This window comes from Lissotriton helveticus, chromosome 1_1 (assembly GCF_964261635.1).
Source record: "Lissotriton helveticus chromosome 1_1, aLisHel1.1, whole genome shotgun sequence".
NCBI classification, from domain to species: domain Eukaryota; kingdom Metazoa; phylum Chordata; class Amphibia; order Caudata; family Salamandridae; genus Lissotriton; species Lissotriton helveticus.
In genome coordinates this window covers 1,208,328,103-1,208,350,888 of record NC_136057.1, presented here as the reverse complement: position 1 = coordinate 1,208,350,888, position 22,786 = coordinate 1,208,328,103, and positions in this window count along the sequence as shown.

Genomic DNA, 22,786 nt, shown 5'->3' with positions numbered 1-22,786 from the left:
GGCAAATGCGGATTTTGGTGCGCTAAGCACCCAAAAATGATATTATGCTTCATTTTAAAGGGTGTAACTTCTAATAACCAATCCTTATTGTTTCTTTTAAATCCTGAACCCCTTGGTTTAACATTTTAAAGGGTGTGATAAAATTCATCTTCCCATATGGACAACTCGTAATTAGATGTGGACATAACTTGCATAATTTAGTCTAGTGTAATCATGTGGGATTACCTAAAAATTCCACAAAATTACGTTTGATTTTGCAAGAAGAGTACTTCTGAATTTAGTACTATTTCTTAGTGCAAAAATGCATACTCACATCCAAATGGCCATTATGATGCATTTTGCACTAACAAATAGCACTAAATGAAACAGAACACAATTATCGAATTATCAAATTTTAACGGTTGTGATAATATCCGCCTTCCCAGATGGATAACTCGTAATTAGGGGTGGACATAACTTGCGTAATTTAGACTAGTGTAATCACGCAGGATTATGTACAAATTGCACAAGATTCCGCTTGATTCCGCAAGAAGAGTAATTCTGCATTTAGCGCTATTTCTTAGTGTAAAAATGCACCCTCACATCCAAAATGAGCACAATGATGCATTTTGGGCTACCAAACAGCACCAAATTGAACAGAAGACAATTATCGAACGCGAGCAACCACTTGTGCTCATTAAATGTGCTTCTAGGGTACAATTTCCACTAATTTACTATTGAAATTTTGTGCTGTTTTCTTTGCGCAATATGCAACCTTGCTTCCAAAATGCATGAGAGGATGCAACTTGCGCTATGAAACAGTGCTAAATCCAGCAGAACACAAAAATCAAGTGCGAGTGACCATACCCACTCACTTAATGCGATTTTGCATTAGGATTTCTTCCCTCAAATTACTCAAAATACGCAAGAAGGAGTAATCGCATAATTATCAGTAATTCTGCATTGAAATTACTACAATTACACCTGTGTAATTGAAATTCCATCCAGGCCAACTCGTAATGAGGGCCTATGTATTAGATTGCATACAATAGGCCATCAACAAAAGATAGCTAAAGCTGTCTGATGCTGAGGTCTAAATACGAAACTAAGAGGAAATGCATCAAGGCAAGCACTGCCACTAATAAGGCTGAGCACACATTATACTGAATCTTGATTTGTGCTGAAGTTCATGTCCAGTTGTTATCTGGTGTTTACTGCAATTACAAATAGAAAAAAATTTGAACAACAAATGAAACTGAAGTTAATATGGTTTCTACAGATTACTTCCCACGTTGTGAACCAGCATATAAATAAGGCACACACTCTGGCAATCATCAGGACAATGAATTTGGAAAGGTAGCAACTTCATCCTTTTTCTCTGACCAGCTCTAAATATCTGCCTTTAATCAATGCTTGCAAACTTCACTTATGCTAACGTTATATATGAATTATGTGTTGTGTTTTTAAATGTTTCATAATTTCGTACCTGTGATGGAAGTGAAGCAAAAAATAAAAAATATCATACCTATAATTTTCTAGTATTCATGTAAGTGGATTGACATAATTAAGTATTGTATATAGTAGACAGCAGGGATTTTTTAGGCAAATTATTTGGTAGATGTGGGGACTTCCACCGTGGTAAAGGCCCACCCCCATCCCAAAAAGGGTAATACAGTCCTTTTGCCACCATGGGAAGCGTTTAAGGGGTTTACCCCCAGTCTGCCACTCTGGAGGGGTAGAGAGCCCACAAGACAGCAGGGATATTTCTCTGTAAAAAAGGTAGGGGTGGGTGGACCCATTGTGGCATAGGGCCATGCCCTCACTCCCAAAAAGGTTAGTGCAGTCTTTTAGTCCCACCCCGGGAAGCAGATTGTGGGATTTGCCCCCAATAAGCCCCCTTTATGGTTTAGAAATCCCACTAGACATCAGGGACTTTTTGTTTTCGAAAATGGGAAAGGGATGGGGATGGCCCCAATCACATAGAATAATGCCCCCACCCAAAAGGTGGCAATACATTCTTTCTATATTGAAAGACTGCAAGACATGTTGGGGGTTGTCTCTAATCTTTCCATAGAGTTTTCAAAGGAGATAGCAAGCTCACTAGACATTATTTTTTTTAAAGAAAGGGGTGGGGCAGCCCACTCTGACGTAAGTTCAAGCTCCCCCTAGCAAAAGGGCAACACAGCCTTTCTGCACTCCTGTGAGGCAGATTGAGGGTTTACCCCAAATCTACCCCCGGGGTGTAGAAAGCACACTATACAACAGGGATTTTTTAGCCAAATGTTTTGAAGGGATGAGCCTGCCCTGGCATAGTGCCATGGCACCACCGCACAGGGGGCAAAACATTCCTTGCCCCCTCCCTAGGAAGCAGTTTGGTGATTTGACACAACCTGACTCCCAGGGTGGGGGATAGTACATTAAACCATTCTGAAAGGTAGATATGAGGTTTTCCCAATTTGACACCGAGAGTGGCAGAAAGCCCACAGGACACTATAGATTTCAAAATGGCTCCAAAAAAGAAGGGGGTTCCCCACCCAGCCATTAGTCCATACCCCCCTACACAGGAGGGGTAATAGAGTGTTTCTGATCCCTACCTCACCGCTGGATGAGCATATAGGAGGTTTACCCATATTGAATGTTTGCCCATTAATTTTCACCTCAGGGAGTAGAAAGTCTTAAAGACACCAAGGATTTTACAGTGGGGCAAACAGGAGGGTGAGGACATCACATTCAGGCCTTGCTTTATAAGCCCACTTCAAAAGACACAAAACAGTCTGCCTGACCTCCAGTATGAGATGTGGGGTTTGCCTCCGAACTGCCTTGGGGAGAAAAAAATCCCACTTGATGCAAGGGTATTTATTAAAGAAACAATGGGGAGAAAGGGTAGTCCATCCTAACTTTGGGGCCTATTTCAACCCCTAGAGCCCAAATAGTCTTTCAGCTACCCCGATAACCGATGCGTCCCCATCCCCAAGGACAGCAAAAGCACATTTCTATGGTTCTGGATGTACAGAATCATAGAGTCATAGCAGAGTGGGGGTTAAACTTATTAAACCCAGATATCTGTAAAAACTAGGGGAGTCCAGGGTAGTGTGTTTCACGTGGATCCCACAATATTTTGTGAGAATTTTTGAGAGACAAAAGTCCAGAAGATGCAGGTATCTACAACATTCCTACTACCCAACTTTCTCCTGACAAAAAGGGTGGATTTTAAGAAAAACAAAACAATGAATACAAATTTAAAACTGAATAAACTCACTTCAAGAGAGAGGAGTTATCTTAATATACTGTCTCTTTGAGCGCATAAGGGAGTCGCACCTCTGTGAACAGAGGAAAGCGTCAAGTAGGTGAATTTGCCAGGTCAAAATGGCAGTTTAAACTGCACATACAGACTCTGCAGTGGCAGGCCTGAGCCATGTTTAAAGGGCTACAGAGTAGGTGGCACAATCGGTACTGCAGGCCCACCAGTAACATTTAATGTACAGGCTCTGGGCACATTTAGTGCAGTCTACTAGAGACTTATAAGTAAATTAAATATGCTGATTGTGGATAGGCTAATGTTACCATGATTAGAGTACAGAAAATATGCATTTTAGCACTGGTTAGCAGTGGTAAAGTGCTCAGAATCCTATAGCCAGCAAAAGTGAAGTCAGCAAAACAGGAGGTCAGAAGGCAACAGTCAGCGGAAACCAAGCCAAGGTTGCTAGTTCTAACAGTATGTATTGTGTGCAGGTGTGGTAGGGTTACCCTGCTACTATTCATTTTGCACAAAAAACTGCTTAGGGACAGCTTAAATGGAAAGGAGTGTGTTAACAGTTCCATAATAAATAACAAAGCTATGCTGCCAAAATGGACATTGTTCCAAAGCTGCCAATGTTCATTTTGTTTATTAACTGAAACCTAAATCCTCCCAAAGCCTTCTGAGCAAGCTACACCAGCTGTCGAATCAAAACAAGACAAATAAGCCATTTGGATGTGAGGGTGATATGGATGAGGCTGGTGGAAAGAGGAAAGAAGCAGCAGGAGAAGGGGTACGAAGCGAGTGAAAACTGAACACTTGTGAGAAGTGCTCAAACACAAAGGAAAAAGTAGCTCCTAAAACAGGAGCAAATGATGGACACAAGTACATGGTACATAATCTGGGGGTGGGCTAAATAGAAGAAGAGGCATGACGCATGCATGCCATGGACAAATGGGACAAAGAAAATTAGAGCAATGATGGAGCAAGCAGAAGGTAAGCCTTGGGTGGACTGAAACCCACAGATTGAACACAACATGTCTCTTCACTGTGCTTTCTATTTCTTTGCATTCTGCACATGGTCTGACATCTCCATCAGCCCTCAGGACAAACAAAATAGGAACTCCAGCAAGCAAAAGAGAATGTCTAAATCTTCCAGGCTCCCAATAGTTTGTTTTTTCAGATGTTCACCCTCTTTTATTGTTAACAGATAAATGTGACCACTTGGAATCTTGGCATCAGGGATTAGGCGCATGAACCAATCATATTCTCTTCTAATGTATCCGCTCCCTTTTTTGGTGGAACACATCTCTAAAATCAGAGTAATCTTAAGAATCTGATCCATATTCTCCACTGTCTGTAATACAGATCATTTCAACAAAGGATGCATTGAGACAGGAATGTCTTTGAGAAAGAAAACATGTTTGCACTGTTGAGAGCAGAATTGCACCGGAGATGTCATCCAGTTAATCAATGGGCGATTTGGGATTGTTTCCCAATACCCCATGTTGTTGACCATTATTACGTCTTTTGTCTCCCTGCATTCTTCCTCGGCCATTAGCAGGGGTCCATCAATCCCTTTAATGGGTTCTGTGTGCCTTTAGGCTGTGTTGGGATCTGACACACATCAGCAACATTAATATCCATGAAACAATCAGCTGTTCTTGAGTATAACAAGGCCTGGTATTCCAATGGGCCTGAAGGAGTTGCCAGAGTCACTATCAGCAAGAACTGAGCCCTGCTCTCTGCAGACAATTCCTTCACCTGATCTTGGTCTTCTGATTAAGACCATACTTGCACATTTCCCATGGACAATTCCTTAGAAAATGCTCAGTTTGGCTGCAGTACATACACACATGCATCTTCCGTCTTCTGTCCTTTTCATTATTTGTAAGGCCTTTTCGTATGTTACTGTTAGAAATGGGGATCTCTGGTTGGCTAAGGCTTGCGCCAAAGCCAGGCAGAGACCACCACTCTAGTCAGGGAAAGGGAGTTACACGCCAAAGATAACCCCTGCTCACCCCCTTGGTAGCTTGGCATGAGCAGTTAGGCTTATCTTGGTGGCGATGTGTAAAACATTTGCACAACACACACAGTAACAACATACTAGGCACACCACAAAAGGAACTCCACACAAGGTTATATATAAAAATAGCCTTTGTATTATAATAAAACACATTAGATGGTAATCACACAATATACACTGTGCCAACTAGCACAGGCAATATTTACAGGGGATTATTTACACAGGACAGAGCCACGTGGGCCACTGTCAGAATTGTCACTTGGTTAAAATTGTAAAAGTAAGAATATATCAGGAACTTATAACACAGCCAGTAATCACTGGCAGACACTATACTCAGCGTCAACCTGTAACATAAATCATAACAGGCACAGTATCACATAAAGCGAGAACTCTATTCTGCGCCAACCTCATAAGCTAAAATCTGGTAGACCATAATCTCCTAAACATAACTTGCATCATGAAATAAACTTAATAGCATGACCTGCAGTAGGGAATACATCAAACCTAGACCACAGTAGAGAACCAAATAAAACATAAGACAGTAGGTAAAACATGATCATCATGAAAGCACATCTATCAGCATAAATCAAGGTGCATAACACATACTATAAACATTACATTTCCTAGCACCTATATAACCCACACTAGGGCCTTGCGCCCTATAAACCTAATAATCCCCAGAGCCAACTAACCATCTCTAAGGGGCTCAAATGCCCTCTATCCAAAGTCAGGGCGTGCTGCCAATGCAGCGACAGTCAAGGGTGCGCACTGGCGCAAACCTAAACGTTGCAGCTACCCACTACTTGCTGGGTAGTTGGGAATCTTAAATGAAGGGCCTAAACGTAGCCTCTGGCACTAAGTGCTGCGCTGCTGTACAGGCAGAGATGGGGGCAAAGGAGTGCGTCTCACTCCTGGGTTCAAACACATGTCTCCTAACATGAAAAACCTAAATGGTGCAGCTGCCCACTACTTGCTGGGCAGCTGGGAAGTAGGGAAAGTGCGGCATGGGCTCTCAGTGGCCCTTTAAACAAATGTGCCCCCTTTGTTAGAGCCACGGGGCTCTGAAAATAATGATGCCCCTTAATAAACCAGGGGCCCCTGTGTGCCTGAGCAAAGAGTTATCGCTAAATGTTTGGAGCCATCTAGGCTCTGGGAAATAGGCGCTCTAAATATGGTATGTTGGTGTGGGGCCCGCTCTGGGGCTCTACTAATAACATAGCCCCCAATGTCGGGGCAGCCCCCTACCAGGCGGGGGCCGCTCAGGGAATCCAGCATGGCTCTGAAACAAATATGCCCCAAGTTGGAGCGTAGCACTGATGCCGTGCCTTGATGCGCACAGCCCCATAGAGCCCTGACTCACCGGTTCTGATGCGGGCTCCTACCAGTCGTGGTCTCCTCAGTACATGCGTTGGGGGCAGGCACCGGCAATGTGCCTCGAGCCCCCTCCACCTCCGAGCGGTACTTGTTGGCGCCTGCAGGGCTCTCCCTCCGCTAGGGGAGCCTCACCGATACAAAGCACTTCCTCCTTGGTGCATGGCTTCCTGGTTTAGAGCGTGGGGAAGCCCTCCAGGGGAAGCCAATTCCTGAGCTCCACACCAGTGATGCTGCAGGAATCTCTGCTGGCTGGAGCCAATCCCAGCGCGGCACCAGGATGTCGTCAGCAGCTCCACTTCCTCTGCTCAAACTCGGCCTCGGTGCTGCGGCGGTGATCTTTCTGGGTGAAAAAACGAGGGTAGACTCCCTCAAGAGTAAAAATAAATGTAAAAGCGGAGTGCGCACCCGCGCTAGACTTTACAAAGCTGGGTGGGCACCCGCAGTAATTATGAAATTAAAACGAAGACGCAGGGTGGGCACCTGCGCACTATTAAATAAAAGTCAAGCGGCCATAATGCAGGGTGGGCACCTGCTTAAGGAACTCAAAATAAGTGGGGTGGGCACCCGCCGCTGCCATCATCACGGGAGAATCCCTACACTGGGAATTCCCTCTTAAAGAGCCATCAAGAAGAATAAGCACAGCGCTCCAAGGGCGCAAAAGAGCATAAAGCTCAAGGATAAAAAGGAAACCAAAGTCTTTCCAAGGTCCTGGGAATAATTTAAGCAAAGCAGAAGGGTCCTGAGAAGTCCTCCAGGCATCCAGGGGCAGGGCAGAGCCCAGGGAGGAAAGCCTTCCCCCGGGCCCCAGCAGCAGCACGCCCCTGGTAGATTCAAGTCCAAGAACTAGAACATTTTACATGGGGTCACAGCCCCTTCTTATACAACTAAATCCTTTGTCTCAAAGGTGCAGGCAAGGGGAGAACCAGATACAACTGGTTCAGGAGCACTTTGTTTTGCCCAGCTCCTCTCTCCCTTTCACAAGACAGGCCAGGGTCATCAGATGCACCACAGGAGGTGGAGCCAGCATTGTGGAGGGAAGGCAAATCCCTATTCAGGTCCCAGGTGCAACTCCTCCCTTCCATCTACATGCAGATCTCCCTATTCACCACCTGTAGATTCCTCCTGGCTCCTGGAGCCAACAACACCAGCCAACCCCTGTTACTCACAAGCCAGACAGGCAATTCACCTCTCACGGAACACAGAAATGCCGACTTCAAAAAGTCAAGGATCCACAAAGGGCCTTGACTCTACTCAGTAAAGCTGAATCAATATCAAATAAACCAAAACAGATGCCAGTACTGAAACTCACTTGTGAATTATTCCATCAACCGTACCAGAGCTGATTTGTCAAAGGTGCCATGAAACATTCATTTCTCAAGAATTTTTATTTTTCAAGCTTTTGCTTATTTTTCAATAGATATATGAAAATACAAACAGATAATACATGACATAAATACCATACAAGCAAAAGGTTAAATTCTTCACACTTTTAGCATTGTGGCCCAGTGTAAAGTGCGTGCGCACTCTGAGTGCGTGTGCTGAGTGGCCTGCCCTCCCATAGGAATGCATGGGGGATATGTGTGTTCATGGTAGTTCCTGATATGATGGGAGTGCAGGGTCAAGTTTAGTATGTGCAAACTCGTGAGAATAAATGTTGTGCAATGGTGTGTGCAGATATATTGTGTCTAGTGGTGAAGTGCCACTTTTAGAAGTTATTCCATCAACGGTACCAGAGTTGATTTGTCAAAGGTGCAATGAAACGTTCATTTCTCAAGAATTTTTATTTTTCAAGCTTTTGCTTATTTTTCAATAGATACATGAAAATACAAACAGATAATACATAACATAAATACAATATAAGCACAATTAGGTTAAATTCTTCATCCCTAATACAACTTCTCATAAAAGACACCACAAACATACCAGCTTTTCTTTCATCCAATCATTCATTCCTGAAACATACCCAGCTCAACACACTCAAAAGATTCATCAGTGGGCCACTATCCCCCAATTGTTCGACCTACCCAAGAGCAGTACGCGTGTAGCCTCCTACACAGAGTAGTCTATCAACAGTTGAACTGAAAACAATCACCAGAAAATAATCAATATAATTATATCAGTGCAAGAAACATTTTGGACAGCAACTTAATTGTACAAAAAATCAAATTGACTACACATTGCGTAAGGTCGACACGTTTCGAACCCTATTAGTTAGCAGGGTTCTCCTCAGAACCAACACAATCTAAAAAAGAAAGAAAAAGACATACTCTTACTATTCTGATCTTTACACCACCAAATACAAAGCGGTATGCCAACACCTCACCTGTGCATCAGCTTCCTACCTTGCTCCAAAGCGTGATAGACTGTTCTATTCCTTTTCTATCCTAAGTGTCTCTAACAAATCGAAAAAGAGAAAATCATAAGCAACCTAAGTCAAACATTGCATTCCCTGCAAAGATGGTTGGATGGGTTTACTTTGTGAGCTCCTCAATCCTTGTAAATAATCTCCAAATCTTCATATCCATGTACCTATGGAAAATATGTAAGGTGATTCTGTTAACTCAGCAGCCTTAAAAAACTTCTGCACCAAAAAATAATTTACTTGTGTTCAGACATACCTTCATAGACTGACAGCGTGGGGCCAACAATAAATGAATGGATGCAGCCCTCGCGGCCATTCCCCGCAGTGGTGAAACCCTGCAATAAGAGAGGGTCGAAGTAAATTATTGGCGCTCCTTTAGAAGCCCAACTTCAATTTTTTCACCATCACGTTGTATTAAAAGACGCTTGTGTGGCTTGCTGCCCCTTTAGTGTACATTGCGTTATGTGGCAAGAACATAAACACGTCCTCTCCTATAGCCAAAGTTGCAGAACACATATATGACTCATGGCGGTGTTCACCAAGGCATTCCCGGTGCTATATTGCCATTTACTCAATCCCAATTCTGCCGCTCTTATCATCCGGCCCTCCATACCTCACAAGTAAACACGGAGGCATTGTCTAAACTGACCTTGCCCACCGTAAAGATTTGGTTCATCAAAGTCCTAATATGGCATATTTTGTTTCTCTGCCCAGGGTCGTTCGGCACGAGAGTCCTGCAAAAGCTTGTTGGTAATGGACAGCCGGGACTTGTAGTTAAAGAGCTCACATTGTCGACAACTTTATTGTTAAACAAGCAAACAATTGCTACACACAAGTGAGTGTCCTGCACAGGATTATGGGGAGTGGAATGCTGGGTATTGTAGTTTAGTTATCCCGTTACTGTTGACTTTATTGTTACTTGTAAGTACAGACTTTAAGAGCTCGCCTTACACTTCAATCGCACTCAGAGCTTTGCTGGGTAGTGCGTCACAGCACCGGGGCGTCCATAATACCTTACGCCTGTTCACGCATAATTGTGGCGTATCGTCTATGCGCTGTCAATTGAGATAGTATCCCACCTATTGTAGCCAATATGAACGTACCATGGTCCTTAGGAATTTCCTTTGATCAGCAACGTCCACAAAATATCATGTTTGCCAAACTTGCATCCGCGACCAAATGCTGCCAATGAAGGCAGTCCAATGCTGGTGCGCTATAGTAAAAACACTCTCCTGGGCTTGAGTGGAGGAACTATATGGGAATGACCCACCTCTTCGAATCTTCACATTGTCACAAAGCATAATTGCCCTAGTTGGTTGTCCTCATCACTAATACTTTTAAAAGGGAAAAGCAGGAAATGGAATTCGGGCATGGGTAAAATGGGAGGGCACCTGCGTCCTTCTCATTGATGCATATGCACATTGTGGGAGGAAGTGTGGGGAGCTGAGAACTTAGTCTGGATCTGCTCTGTAGACACATCCTCATGCATGATGGTCAACATGACCCCTGGCAAAGTGTTGCCAGGTTACAGGTTACAAATTTCATCTAAATAGACCAGAAGAGGTCACACCCTCACTCAGTGACCAAGATTAATCAACCATATATTGCATATACAGATTTGTCAAATACAGGGCAAGGCAGTGTACCATCATCTAGTTGGTATCAGAGTTTCAAGATTTCCGAAATGTTATTAAGTCCGTTCACTGCCATATTGAATTTCAGGATGAGCATCGCCTAACGTTGGAATAGACTAATTCATTATCCCCTCCTCGCAGATCCACTTCAAACTTAGAAATCACAGTCCACTTAAGATCACCTACCACGTGTTCTTTTGTCTTCCAGTGGTTGACTAAAGGGGCATTTTCGACATTCCTTTTAATCCTTGATTTGTACTGTGTCACTCTCTGGCAGATCTCTTGGCTTGTTTTTCCCACGTACAATTTGGGGCACGGGCACATAATCTCGTAACCACATCTTAAGATTTACAGTTAGTAAATGTTTCGTGCTTCCGATGAATTCCCTCATAGGAGAAAACTGATCCTTCCAATGTTTGATCACAACAGGTACAGGACCAACATTTGTGATGCCCGACCACCGGTGGCAATCCAACATAGCCTCTTAATGGGGATTTAAGTGGTTTTGGAAGCTCAGCCCTAACGATATGATTCGCAATACTTTTCTATTTTTTTTAACGCGAAAAAGGGGAGCTTGAACCAACGCTTTGTCCAGATCTTTTATTAAGTGCCAGTTTTGATTAATGATCTTTTTTAATTGATTGGAGTTCGGGCAGTATGTAGAAACACAAACAAGTCTATCCATGTGCAGTTTATTTCTTTTTTCAAGCAATGTCTCACGTGAAATCCACCACACCCGTTTTATAGCATTTTTCATTAGTTTTTTCGGGTTACCTCTTTCCAACAATCGGTCCGCTAATTTGTTCGCATGAAGCCAATATTCATCCTTAAAAGAACAATTGTGCCATATTCTTAGAAACTTCCCAAAGGGCAGGTTTTGCTTTAAACTCCTGGGGTGGTTGCTGTTGAAATGCAAAGCCTTATTTCTATCTGTGGGCTTTCTGAATAGAGTAGTTGCCAATTTTCCATCCGAGGGGTAAACTTCCACATCCAAGAAGGTGATTCAATGTTGAGAGGAGGTCCGGCTGAATTTAATGTCCCTTGTTCTTGTATTAAGCCATCCATTGAACTCCCCAAGTTGCTCCAGGGTACCTGACCACACTAGGAAGACATCATCTATATAGCGCATCTAGTTGGAGATGCAATGTTGGAATAGATTATTATTATAGATGAACTTTTCTTCGTAGAGCCCCATATATAGCACCGCTAGTTCTGGCGCAAATGGACAGCCCATGGCTACTCTCTTTACTTGGAAGAAAAAATCACTGCCAAAACTAAAATAGTTTTGTTGTAAAGCAAATTTGGGCCAATTCCATAATAAAGCTGGTTGGGACCCTAGTTGGTCTGGTCCTTGTTTCCAAGAAGTGTGTCAGCACCTCTATCGTTTGGTCCTGGGGGATCTGAGTGTACAAAGACACTACGTCAAGGGTGACCATAAAATTGCACGACTCGTCAAACTCAATAATTGCGATCCAGTTGATAAAGGCTGTAGTGCCCTGAAGATGTGTTGGGATGTTAATCACAAATGGTTTCAGGAAATGGTCTATATATTTTGAAATAGGCTCAATTAAAGAGTCACATCCAGAAACTATCGGTCTGCCCGGTGGTTTAGCCTCATCTTTATGGACCTTAGGAAGGGCGTAAAAACAGGTACCCCAGGACATTTATTTTGAAGGAACGCAAATTCCTTGGTTTCTATGAAACCTTGATCAAATCCATTTTGCAGGATCTCAAAACGTTGCCCTTGCAGTTCACAAGTCAGATTTTTTGCAATTTTTCTGTAACAGTTGACATCGCCTAGTTGTTTAAAGACTTCAGATTTGTACTCTTCAATACCCCACAGGACCACTGAACCACCTTTATCCGCTAGCTTAATGACTACTGATGTGTCATTTTTTAAGCAAACAATAGCTTCCTTTTGAACTTTAGAAATGTTGTATTTTACATATTGCCTATGTTTTTCCATCTCAGTGATAGCTGAGAGGACCGTCCTTTCAAATGTCAATACCTCTTTAGGGATTTTATTCGAAGGAGGACAGAACAACGACTTTTTCCTAAACCCTGTGACTTCCAGGTTGTTCATAGGCAATTCATTGGCAAAAAATGTTTTGAGATGGATTTTTCGACAAAGCTCCAAAGTTTCTAGTTTCAGTTTTACAAAGTCTATCGGTCTTGACGGGAGAAAAGAAAGTCCCTTTTCAAGCACAGACTTCTCTGCGTCGGTCAACACACGGTAAGACAAATTGAAAATAGGAGGCAGTCTTAATTCTTGTAGTACTGTCTCCTGGTGGTCATCTCCCATGGTTGGTTGTTGTACCGATTCCGTCCCCTTTGTCGTTGTTGGCCTCTTCCTAAAAAAGGAGGAGGATTTTGCTGTTGTTGTTGATGATTGCCTCTTCTATTAATATTACCACGTTGTTCTCTCTCATGTCTGTTTCCCCCTTTGATGACGAAGAGGTATCCAAAAATGTAAGGAATTTATTTTTTGCCCTTCCCTGAAATTCCGTAAGGAACCTTCGCAAATCAGTCCGAGTGTAAAAATCCGAGTGAAGAAATGGATAGACGTTTTTTCCAGGGAAAAAATATTATTGTCCTTTTCAAATTGGTTGCTCTTCTGATTTACAGTGTAGTCTTTAAATTCCAGGATTTCCTTCTCGACTTTTTCAAGGAGAGTTTTTGGATCAGTGATTAGTTGATTATTTTTGATTTCCGCCTCTAGCTCTGAAATTTCTTCCAATTGATTAAGGGAGAGCCGATGTGCTGTCTCCACAGTTAGGACCATTAGGTCTCTGCTGCACTTGGTCTCTATGCAGCTGTATCCCTTTTTATATTTAGGATCTTCAGTGAGGACGTGTTTATGTTCTTGCCACATAACGCAATGTACACTAAAGGGGCAGCAAGCCACACAAGCGTCTTTTAATACAACGTGATGGTGAAAAATTGAGCGCCAATAATTTACTTTGACCCACTCTTTTTGCAGGGTTTCACCACTGCGGGGAATGGCCACAAGGGCTGCATCCATTCATTTATTGTTGGCCCCAAGCTGTCAGTCCATTAAGGCATGTCTGGAGGCAAGTACAGTATTTTTTGGTGCGGAAGCTTTTTAAGGCTGCTAAGTTAACAGAATAATCTTACATATTTCCCATAGATACATGGATATGAAGATTTGGAGATTATTTACAAGGATTGAGGAGCTCACAAAGTAAGCCCATCCAACTATCTTTGCAGGGAATGCAATGTTTGACTTAGCTCTGACGGGGTACAAGTTACTTATGATTTTCTCTTTTTTGATTTGATTTTTTAGAGACACTTAGGATAGACAAGGGGTAGAACAGTCTATCTCGCTTTGGAGCAAGGTAGGAAGCTGATGCACAGGTGAGGTGTTGGCATACCGCTTTGTATTTGGTGGTGTAAAAGATCAGAATAGTAAGAGTATGTCTTTTTCTTTCTTTTTTAGATTGTGTTGGTCCTGAGGAGAACCCTGCTAACTAATAGGGTTCGAACGCGTCAACCTTACACAATGTGTAGCCAATTTGATTTTTGTACAATTAAGTTGCTGTCCAAAATGTTTTTTGCACTGATATAATTATATTGATTGTTTTCTGTTCAACTGTTGATAGACTACTCTGTGTAGGAGGCTACACGCGCACTGCTCTTGGGTGGGTCGAACAATTGGCGAATAGTGGCCCACTGATGAATCTTTTGAGTGTGTTGAGCTGGGTATGTTTCAGGAATGAATTATTGGATGAAAGAAAAGCTGGTATGTTTGTGGTGTATTTTATGAGAAGTTGTGTTAGGGATGAAGAATTTAACCTAATTATGCTTGTATGGAATTTATGTCATGTATTATCTGTTTGTATTTTCATGTATCTATTGAAAAATAAGCAAAAGCTTGAAAAATAAAAATTCTTGAGAAATGAATGTTTCATTGCATCTTTGACAAATCAGCTCTGGTACCGTTGATGGAATAACTTCTAAAAGTGGCACTTCGCCACTAGACACAATAAATCTGCACACACCATTGCACAGCATTTATTCTCACAAGTTTGCACATACTAAACTTGACCCTGCATCCCATCATATCAGGAACTACCATGGACACACATATCCCCCATGCATTCCTATGGGAGGGCAGGCCACTCAGCAAACGCACTCAGAGTGCGCAAGCACTTTACACTGGGCCACAGTGCTAAACGTGTGCAGAGGCCTAAAATCACTACTACTATGCCAGAGGCTAAAGGCAAAAAGTCTAGGGGCGAACCTGCCAAAAAGGCCCAAGTCCAACAGTTACCTATTTGGATAGGCTATTCCAGGGTGGCAGCTGAGGAGGTTCTAATATAATGCTAGATGCCCTTTGAGACTATGCTTTTCTCTTTTCTTCTTTTGTCTCGTTTTGTTGGTGATGAATTTGAAGGACTAGGTCAATTATTGCATTCATAATAATGGGAAGATTCGCTATCAATCACAAAGTGTCATTTAATTAATCTTGAAGCCCATGGTAAAGCGAGGCAGCCAAAGATTCATGCCTCCACACTGCATCTGATTTCAAGTGGCTAAATAAACTGATATTTGAAATTATATTTTCAGACTCTTGTTCAAGAGATAGGAGTCTAGCATGAGCCGCTTTAGTAGTCTGCCTTCAACTGAAAACAGCCTTAAACTGTTCAATTATTATATCTTACTGGAGTAGGCCGGAACTCTTGTTTAAAATTAATGGAGTTGCCCATACCAGTGCGTCTTTAGTTAAATATTAAAGTATTTTAGCAGTTCAATTAGTTGAAAATTGCCAAAGACATGTACTGAAATGCAAACTACAATGGGCAGAAAATTATAGGAAATATTGTGGATCCCCACTGACTTTCTCAGAAGGTAGCAAACTCACAGTGGAGTTCTCACAATTTATCATTGTAAGGTCACATTCAGATTCAGTTCTGTTGAGACAAGAGGTGGAAACAGTTGAATCTCCTGCAAGTGGAGAATGCTTGCTTAAACAATTAAATGGATAAGCTAGCTTGCTACAAGCAGTTGTAAGACCTTTTCGAATATCGGAGAAGACTGCACCATAAAATGCATTGAATTGGGATCGGAACTCATAACAGTACAGAGACCTTGCAGACTATTGGGTTTTCCTGGTGATGTCTGACAAGTTCTCATGTGCTTCATTGTAGTGTTACTTCCTTTAAATGGATGTGCACACTATTAGTGGCAATTCACTCAGATGGGACATTTTATTCCTCTTAAATCTACCTACAGATGTGAACATGGGCAACCGCAAATCAGGGTTTGATTTTCTATAGACAGCATGAAACTGGCTACCACATCCAAGGAAAGAAGAAGCGGGCAAATGACCTACTCCCAAGCAAAGAGGCTTCTGACCAAAGCACTCAACAATGAACCATTGTTTCACACTGTGGGGAGTCACAAGGAAGTCAATGGAATCAGTGGGTGGCCTTTGCTGCTGCTTCATTGACTTCCGAGCGGCTTTTGACAGGGTGGACAGAGAAACACTGTGGTGCAAACTTCAGCAGTGGCATACATCTAAAGCCTTGTTCGATCTTGTGATGAAGCTTCATAGAGATAATTGGGTCCAAGTCAACCTAGGCGGGCGCAGCAGCCTATCAAGGATAAGTCCAGTAGTGAATGATTTATGGCAGGGTGTGTGTTGCACCCCTGCTGTTTAGTTTGTTCATTGCAGTTCTTCCCTTGACATTAAGTAGTACTCATAGTTATTTTCCAAAAATATGGGGTGGGCACATCAGTTGCTTCATGTATGCAGATTATTTGGTGGTAATGGGTCTAAAGCCTATAGGGCTCTGCCAGAAATTAAATGCCCTGAATTCTTATTGTCTTGAAAACAAATTAACGATAAATGTTGACAAGATAAAGATACTGTTTTTCTCAAGAAATAAAAATAAATTCACTTGATTTTTAGATGATGTGCGGCTGGAGCAGGTAGGAGAGTATAAGTATCTGGTATGATATTCTCTGATGATTTGAGATGGGACAAGCATGTGGCTTCCTGGAGACTTGTACTATCAGCAGTAGTGAATGGCCTGAAAATATTTGATCGTAAATATGGCAGCTTCACCTTTGAACCATTAAGTAAATTTATTCAGAGCAAATTAATCCCCAGGCTCCTTACCGAGCAGAGGTCCTGGCAATGGATAGATGGATCTCATGGGAAGGCCTAGAAGGTAGGTCTTTGAAGTTGCTTCTCGATCTACCTAAAAATGTGATTATTCAAGCCGTAAGGCAGAAGCTGAGATATGTAGCCTGGAGTGCTTTGGCGGAAGCCAGAGCCTTACGGTTTTTTTTTTTCAAATAAAAAGGAGGCCACTGTTGAGAAGCTGTCTGTACTAATTTTACCTGAAATATTGTCAGTTCTCTCCGAAAGAGGAATCCTGTGATCATAATGTTGAAGCGACTGGGAGTTCCAGACATGCAAACTGTGCAAATCAGCCAAATAAAGGGCCCTCCTTGGCAATGGGCTATTAAAACCAGTTGGAGGGAGGACATATATTATCATAAGGGTATGATTCAGCTATTCCTTTCCTAGCTTCGCAGGAGAGTATCGAAATGTTTCCATATTTGTACAAAATTCCAGATACGTTTTTAAGAAATTTCATTCTGCGACTGAGTATAGGTGTAAACCCCGGTTGGCCTTTACAGGGGCTAAAAACAGAAATAGCAGAAAATCATGCTCAATGTCCTTGTAAGCGAGGTAGTAAATACTCAGTGGTCACTTATTGATGGACTGTGTATTTCTTCCGGGGGAAGGAAGAAGATTCTTTAACCTGTTTTTAAAGCGTATGGGATACAGTCAAGAGAAATGGGTCTAAATTTGATATGTGGCCTTAGATAGCAGTATGTAGCCATTTCTACTGGCCAATATTTGTGTAAAGTTATAACATCTTGTATTAGGTTTTCCTACCCTTAGTGTTCTTGTGGTTGTGACAAGCTGCTATACATATTGCACATTATAATGTTTTTATTGAGTAAAATGATTTCTAAAATGTTTTTTAATGGATGGGTGATTTTGGGAGGTTTATTTTTTATAGAGTTTTAGTGAAAGGAAATTAAATGTTTATATTACTCTATCCCTTATAAACTGAAGCTATTTATTGGTTTAACTAATGTATCTTTGAGCAGTATTAGTGTAACACTGATTGTATGAGATGTTAAGTTATTTATACTACTAAATTGGGAAATGTGTTACTTTTGTGTAAAAATGTATTTCTTGGAAAGAAATTATTTTTTAACTTTGACTACCTACTCCCAACCAAGGAAGGTAGTGGGAAAAATACAGAACTCATTTGGGGCCCAGTAATTGTAATGAGCACACTTCCAGTTATTTAATGATAATCCATTGCAGGGCAAGTCTACTGCCAGTAGCCATGGTAATTTAATCTCCAAAAGCATATATTACAGTTGTGTAGTTAAAAAGGTTGTATTTTGATCTGGTGATTAAGCTTCCAGTCTTCAGTGAGACAAGCTAATGTCTGTCCCAGCCCCTGCCTCTTGGTGCCACCTTGATGTTGTTGACTGTTTATCCGGAGAGTCTGAACCATTTACTTTGAATACATTTGAGCGTTGAATACAGTTAGAAACAAAGGAATGGGGCTCTGGTTCTATTTCCTTTTTTTGGAACTGGGGTATGACTAGTAAAGATGGTAGGGGACATTCATACTGTGCTGATAGAGATGAAATTCTTGAAGTGGTTCAAGAAGAAACCATCCAAGAATGTTTTCTTTAAACAGCAACAAAAGTCAGTGGTCTAAAGATGATCAGATGCCGTTGTAGCTTCGACCATAAAAATGGATGAATCCTGATCCAGCTGCGCTATTCCCATCACCTGCCAATGAGTTTCTAAGAAATTGTTTGGGTTACAGATGAAGTATGCTTACAATGTTGAAAAATAAAGAAATTGACAGAAAGGAACCACCAGAGTGGAGCCTGTGGCTTAATGTGACTCAACACAGGAAATCTCACCAGTCCCTAACGAGGAAAGGATTAATAGAATAATAGTTCTTTCTCAGTTCTGTGATGGGTGGTACATGGCTGTTCTGATGGAGCAAATTATCTAGTTCATTCCTGTAACAAATGAGACTTATGCATGTCAACTCTTTACATGCCCCCAGTGGTCAGTGTTAAGGACAAGTGCCATTCAGCCATGCGAGGTGAGAATAACAGGTCTGTGATTCCTTTGATGTCCAGAGCTGCACATGCATTACACTGAATAGATCAGTGCGTGTTTTTACCTTTCTCTAAAAGGTACTGCTATTCCATTGAACCCCTTTCATGCTAGGGAGTGAGGATTCCACTTATTTAACATGAATGAGATATTCACATTGAGTGCAGGTCATAAGCTCACATTAATTAGGTCCCTGTCCCTTGTAAACACCACCCATCACTACTACCAATTGGACTTTTTAATGAGGTACATCGAAGAGCCTCCTCAGGGTCTGTAATGGCTATGTTAGAGCAGCACGGAGATGATCAAATGTAACTAACTAGAGGAGGTAAAATTCATAACAAGGCTATGATAGGTGAATCTACGGAAAGATCATTAAAGGCTGATGCAGGGTCAGGCTTGCACCAGCATGAAGGATAGTGCAAGCCTGACCTTGGCTGGATCCCAGTCAGAACATGGCAACATTACCTGGCACCCCGCAAGCCCTTGTTGAAAAAGTGTGGGCAGTTTGATAAGGACTGGGCAAGGGCAGTTCTCCCCATTGAATACTCAACCAACACACTAGGGTTCGACTCTGGGAAAAGTTGGCTGAGAGGTCTTCTCCCAGAAGTTCTTTGCGGGTACCAGGGCCGAGGCCATAAAGCTTCAACCCTGTGCTCTTGATTCTGGCCTTACTGGTTTAGAGCAAATGAGGAGGGCTCCCCTGAAGCTTCTGGATGTGAATCCCAGCAGTCAAGAACATGTCACTTTTATCTTTATGGGGAGGGATGAGAACTGCTGCCAGATGCTCAGGCTTTCACGCAAACTGCCAACCAGTCATTGCACGAGTTGCATCGATATTGGTGGTAAACCTCACTCTTCTCCACTGGAGCCTGAGAAGGGGTGGGAAGCCAAGTAGCACAGCTATGGTTCACTTTCAATGTGGAAAAATCTAGTCCTAGCTCCCCTTGGCTGTGGTGTGGTGGCAGAAGACCAAGGTGAAAATGGGGTAACCCTTTCTTGTTCCCAGGTACCTCATTACTCAGTCCCATGTGGCCCTTCATGAAATGTGTAGAATAAATAAGAACTCCTCAGATCACTACTTTTAATGTTTTCTCACATACACAGTGAGGCAACAGGAGAGCTTCATTGAGCTCTTACAATTCTCCAAATGCATTGTAGCCTCCTGGTACAACTACTAGTCAATGGCAGAACAGAGTTTTACAGGGGCGATACATCCATCAAAAGATAAAACAGCTATACTGAGGCAACTTCATAAAAAACAGAAACTTCATACTGAACAGAAGGGCAATCGCTTGCTTGAGCTCAATTTTCAGTATGAAAACATGTGATCTGTTTGACTTTTTGGTTTTCAAGCTGGAGGTGTCAGAAAAGTTAGCACAAGGATACGTTTCTTGTGGCAGCCAAATGTTCATAGTCACATCGCTCGTTCATACAGACATCGCTTTTGATCCTTTTGATTTTGTCTCTTCCTATCATTGTGTAGTTGAATTCACCATTCACTGGATGTTAGCCTACTAAGAAGGAATGTGAGCTCGATTTAGACTGTCAGGTGACAAGTTAATTTTACCCTAGGATAGTGGGTCTCTGGGGCAGTGCATACTGCTATTCGCTTAGGGACTAGAGCACAGAATGAAGTGGGCTGCTACCATTGCCACACCAGCTCGTGACTCCTGAGGCGGAAGCCGGGAGCCTTTTCTTTTAAAAATTGTGTGTTGTGCTTAATTGCTTTTTAATTTTGCACATCTCTGACATTACTTGTGTTGCTATCACTTACCTACCTTCTCAGTCGACTAGGCACTGAGCAGGGACGCTGGGAACACTTGGGACCGCCGCCACAAACCGTCGCCATCTTAGAGGTAGCGGAGCGGGTAGCGAGCCAGTTGTTGGACACAGGGAGGCTTAAAAGATGCCCCTCTGTGTTTGCGCTCACCTTTGCCACACCAGCTCGTGACTCCTGAGGCAGAAGCCGGGAGCCTTTTCTTTTAAAAATTGTGTGTTCTGCTTAATTGCTTTTTAATTTTGCACATCTCTGACATTACTTGTGTTGCTATCACTTACCTAACTTCTCAGTCGACTAGGCACTGAGCAGGGACGCTGGGCACACTCTGGACTGCCGCTGCAAACTGCCGCCATCTTAGAGGTAGCGGAGCGGGTAGTGTGCTAGTTGTTGGACACAGGGATGCTTAAAAGACGCCCCTCTGTGTTTGCGCTCACGTTTGCCACACCAGGTCGTGACTCCTGAGGCAGAAGCCGGGAGCCTTTTCTTTTAAAAATTGTGTGTTCTGCTTAATTGCTTTTTGATTTTGCAGATCTCTGACATTACTTGTGTTGCTATCACTTACCTACGTTCTCAGTCGACTAGGCACTGAACAGGGACGCTGGGAACACTCGGGACCGCCGCCGCAAACTGCCGCCATCTTAGAGGTAGCGGAGCCGATAGCGTGCTAGTTGTTGGACACAGGGAGGCTTAAAATGGTTCCATCAGAAAGGACGCGCAGTGGGCACGCCGAAGGCGCTCCAAAGTCAAGCCCGTCTGCGTCCGTCCGCCTGTACGTCGCCTCTCGCCAGGACCCCTGGGCGGAAGCAGACTGGGCCGTTATGCTACGGCAGGGAGGACCTTCTGGCACTGAACCCAGGGTCTAGGGTATGCGGTAAGCCACCACGTACCGTGGGGGCTACAGAGTTGAAATGTCCAGCATGTAGCTTTAGCATTCCTGCCCCTAGCCTCTCTCGGTTAGTAGTTGACAAGCATCCTCAAGTCCAGCTTAAAATATTTCAACTGAATGTGAGGTCATTGGTTAAACACTATATGGAAGTCTATGACCTCGTTTCAGAGGAGAGCCCGGACATATTTTTTATTTGTGAAACTTGGTTGAGGGATGATATGACAGCAGTATCTAATCTCGCTCTCCCCTCGGGTTATTCCATCTGTACTATAAATAGGGACTCCAGGGGAGGGGGTATTGCGGTAATTTATAAATCTCATTATTCCTGCTTGCTCATTAAGGAAGACATTGCGGGCTGTGAATGCGCCCGCTTTTGGGTATCTATAGGCCCACATCTGACCCTCTCTGGACTTTTGGTCTACCGCCCTCCAGGGTTGGCTTCTAAGTTCAAAGATGCCTTTCTGGAGACTGTTAGCACACTTGTTGTAGGATCTGCTAATTTTACTATCTTGGGAGACCTTAATCTCCATTTTGATCTCACTCATGATAATGCCATCTGCAGTCTATTAGCTGACCTGGATGCTTTACAGTTGGCGCAACTAGTGTCTTGTCCCACGCATATAGCCGGGCATCTACTAGACCCTATTTTTTCCAACATACAATCCATGAAGATCGAAATGCCTAAACGCATGGGATGAACCGATCATTCCTTGATAGAACTGTCGCTATCGGTCATAGAAACTTTTAAGTTAGACACAGGCAACCAGGTCTTTAGACGTCCATGGCGTAAACTGAGGCTAGAAGATCTTCATGCCTTTCTTATTGCCAACCCCCTGGGAGATTTGTCGGATACCGAGGTGGGCTACAATGCGTTTTGTGACATAAAGGGTTTGGACACCTTCATTCCTGCAAGATGGATCAAGGGGCGCACCTCTAACACCAGTCCCTGGTATAATGATTCACTGAGAATTCTTAGGAAAGCTTGTAAGAAAGCCGAACGTGACTGGAGAAGGGACTATGCATGTGAGAAAAAATTAAACTATCTCGCTCAAATCGAGCTCTATCACAGATCTATCTGTTCTGTTCGCGCGGCCTTTTATGCAAATGAAATAAGGTCAAGTTCTAATCCAGCTAAATGCATTTTAAAAATCTTTAAAGATCTTAGGAGTAAAAAAGCGGCTATGCCTAGTATAGTGTCCGCGCAGCAGTGTGATGAGCTTGCGACATTCTTTGTGGAAAAGTTCAAATGATCTATCAATCCTTTCCACACACTTCTTTTCATCCCATCCCCTCGCCCTCTAACGATGGGCCTC